Source organism: Pundamilia nyererei, unplaced genomic scaffold (genome assembly GCF_000239375.1).
Source record: "Pundamilia nyererei isolate P.nyererei 1_Seehausen unplaced genomic scaffold, PunNye1.0 scaffold00283, whole genome shotgun sequence".
In the NCBI taxonomy this organism is placed as follows: domain Eukaryota; kingdom Metazoa; phylum Chordata; class Actinopteri; order Cichliformes; family Cichlidae; genus Pundamilia; species Pundamilia nyererei.
Window position 1 is genome coordinate 125083 of NW_005187684.1, and position 4124 is coordinate 129206.

Sequence of the window (4124 nt, forward strand, 5' to 3'; positions counted from 1 at the left end):
AGATATATAGATATCTATATCTCAATTAAATAGAAACTGTAAAGCGAAACTCAAATTTTCACCCTGTGCGCCCAAAAATGTTGTATTGATATCAAATGCACAGTCTGCAGGCTTTAAAGAATTTGTGTTCTTTACTGAGATATCAGCTGTAGCCGTGTTAAAAGAATGCTTTGAATGACCTCTTGAATGATTTTTCTTTCCAACCTACAGTATTCAGTGTGTTCATTTGGTCAAAAGTGAATCAACAGTTAAAGTAAAAAAAATAAGAATTATAGCTACAGATTATGCATTTGGACTCAAAAGGGATTTCTGTAGTTGAATTAGTCATTACTGAGTGGCTGTTGTTTCATGTTCAGCACATTTGTAAAAAAATGTTTCCTTTCATGTTTTTATATAAGTTTCATTTTATGCCAATGCTGTCTTTCTAAATGAAGTAGCCAACTCAGCACTGTTACATGAAAACAGTTCATCTTGTGTTATTGTGTCAAAATAAATGATAAACTTTGATTCCTCTGCCATTAACTTTTTAAAAAAAATTTTCTTTAACTCATGAGTTGTGTGTGCCAATAAAGCACCGAAACCTGACTTGCTGCTTCTTTGCACTTTCCATATTTGCAGATGGGTCAAATGTTTGTTTGTTCAAATATATTGAGAAATCCAACTATTTCCAGGGGCTTCCCAAAGATGTACCTTTGTTAGACGGCCAACCAAGATGAATAATGTAACACTACTTGCAAGTGAAAGAGGCAAAGCACTTTTAGACATGTGCCATTTAAAGAAACAAATGTTACTGTTGCACTCAAATAAATTCTTGCTCAAAGCTAAATACTAAAGTACTAAAATACTTTTAACACAAGCAGGAAGGCACAGTGGAAATGTACTAATACTAACTAGAGAAAATTGGAAAAACAGTGGGTAGTCTATTCTTCAAGCTTGGGTCCTCTACCAGAGGCCTGGGAGCTTGAGGATCCTGTGCAACATCTTTGCTGTTCCTAGGACTGCGCTCTTCTGGACAGAGATCTCAGATGTTGTTCCCAGGATCTGCTGAACCTACCTGCACTTAGTGCTCAGATTACCTCCGGGACCACTGTTACCTTCACCCTCCACATCTTCTTGAGCTCTTCTCTGAGCCCTTGGTACTTCTTGAGCTCCAAATGTTCCTTCTTCCTGATGTTGCTGTCATTCGGTATTGCTACGTCTATGACTATGGGAATCTTCCTCTGCATGTCCACCACTACTATGCCTGGTTGGTTAGCCATTACCATTTTGTCCGTATGTATCTGTAAGTCCCATGGGATCTTTAGCTCGGTCATTCTTGACCACCCTAGGGGGCGTCTCCCATTTTGACCTTGGGACTTCCAGGCCATAATCGGCAAAGATCTTTCTATATACTACGCCGGCCACTTGGCTATGGTGTTCCATGTATGCCCTGCCTGCTAGCATCTTGCACCCTTCTGTTATGTGCTGGATTGTCTCAGGAGCATCTTTACACAGCCTGCACCTGGGGTCTTGCCTGGTGTGATAGACCCCAGCCTCTGTTTATCTTGTGTTTAGAACTTGTTCCTGTGCTGCCATAATTAGTGCTATCTTTCAGCCCAGGCTTGTCCAGCCAGATTTCTGGATGTCAACTACCTCCTCTATTTGCCGGTGGTACATACCATGCACCACCGGCCGGTGGTGGATCACACTACAGGGGGATCACACTCCTCAGCCTCCCTGGGAAAGTCTATGCCAGGGTGCTGGAAAGGAGAGTTCGTCCGTTAGTCGAACCTCGGATACAGGAGGAACAATGCGGTTTTCGTCCTGGTCGCGGAACACTGGACCAGCTCTTTATCCTCTCCAGGATACTTGAGGGTGCATGGGAGTTTGCCCAACCAGTCTACATGTGTTTTGTGGACTTGGAGAAGGCATTCGACCGTGTCCCTCGGGGTGTCCTGTGGGAGGTGTTGCGGGAATATGGGGTGTCTGGCCCATTGCTACGGGCCATTCGATCCCTATACAACCGTTGCAAGAGCTTGGTTCGCATTGCCGGCAATAAGTCGGACTCGTTCTCGGTGGGTGATGGGCTCCGCCAGGGCTGCCCTTTGTCTCCGGTTCTGTTCATAATTTTTATGGACAGGATTTCTAGGCGCAGCCAAGTGGCGGAGGGCTTTCGCTTTGGTGGCCTCAGAATCTCATCTCTGATTTTTGCAGATGATGTGGTTCTGTTGGCTTCATCGGGTGAGGGCCTCCAGCTCGCACTGGAGCGGTTCGCAGCCGAGTGTGAAGCAGCGGGAATGAGGATCAGCACCTCCAAATCTGAGGCCATGGTTCTCAGCCGGAAAAGGGTGGAGTGCCCACTCCGGGTCGGGGATGAGTTCCTGCCCCAAGTGGAGGAGTTCAAGTATCTCGGGGTCTTGTTCGCGAGTGATGGGAGAAGGGAGCCGGAGATCGACAGACGGATTGGGGCTGCAGCTGCAGTAATGCGGACGCTGCACCGGTCCGTCGTGGTGAAGAGGGAGCTGAGTGTAAAAGCGAAGCTCTCAATTTACCGGTCGATCTACGTCCCTACCCTCACCTATGGCCACGAGCTGTGGGTAGTGACCGAAAGAACGAGATCGCGGATACAAGCGGCAGAAATGAGCTTCCTCCGAAGGGTGGCTGGCCTCTCCCTTAGAGATAGGGTGAGAAGTTCGGCCATCCGGGAGGGGCTCAGAGTAGAGCAGCTGCTGCTCCACATCGAAAGGAGCCAGCTGAGGTGGTTCGGGCATCTGACAAGGATGCCCCCTGGGCGCCTCCTGGGTGAGGTGTTCCAGGCATGTCCCACCGGGAGGAGGCCCCGGGGCAGACCCAGGACACGCTGGAGAGATTATATCTCTCGGCTGGCCTGGGAACGCCTTGGTATTCCCCCGGATAAGCTGGAGGAGGTGGCTGGGGAGAGGGAGGTCTGGGCCTCTTTGCTTAGGCTGCTGCCCCCGCGACCCGTCCCCGGACAAAGCGGATGAAAATGGATGGATGGATGGACATACCATGCAGGGGTCTGTCCTTCCATGATGGTTCCTTCTCTTGCTCCTCTTTCTTGGGTTTCTGCTGCCTGAGGTATTCACTAAGCACTCGGTCAGTTGTGGGCATTTTCCAGATGTCTCGTCCTGGACTTTGGTACTGACACTCACTAGTCCCAGGCATCCTTCCTTCCATTTAGCGTATAGTGTCAGGGTGCTGGACTTGGAGTGAAACCCTCCGTGCATGGTCAGGAGCTTCCTTGTGTTAAAGTCAGTGGGTTCCATCTCCTCCTTCGGCCAGTTTATTATCCCAGCAGGGTACCTGATCTAGTTGCTCTTCGTGGTTCCCATTTGCACGTGGGATTCCCAGGTACTTGTAGCCATCCTCAATGTCTGCAATGATGCCTCTGGTAGCACGATCCCCTCAGTTCAGACAGTCTTCCCCTCTTTGTTACCATCCGCCTACTTCTCCAGTCTGAATGACATTCATTCCCGGATATTCTGGTGGTGTGAATCAGTGAATTGATACCTCATTCATTCCTGGCATACAGCTTGATGTCATCCGTGTAGAGGAGGTGGCTGGTGATTGCTTCATTCTGTAGTCGGTAGCCAGTCTTGTCAATGGGGATAGAGCATCTCCTTAGTAGATCCAGCAATTGATATATACAATTAAAAACAATGAAAACAGTACATTTTAAATGTCTAAATATTTTCAAGAGTGCTCACAAAGCATCAACATAACCAACTAAATAAAATCCTAACTTAAGAATAAATACAGCAGTTTATTCACAGAAAGGTGAGGGAAATAAGCGTATTAGAGCATGTACTGATACAGCACCATGCTGCTACATTATCTGCCCTATTTACTGTTGTTTTTCGATGGTGAACAACTCCCACTGCTGGCAAAAACGCAGCATGGCCGGGAAGAATGGACTAAAGCGAGGCCCTTTGGGTTGCCAGGTTTGATATTAAAAAGTGCCGCATATCATGATACAGGATGCAGGAAAGAATGCACTTTCGATGGCAGTATAATTATTTGAGTTCCATATCGACGCAAAATATGTGGCAGTACAGCGTTTTAGCCATCTTAAATGTATAAAAGGGCTAAATGTGACCGGAGGTTAAGCAGGATAAGAATAACAG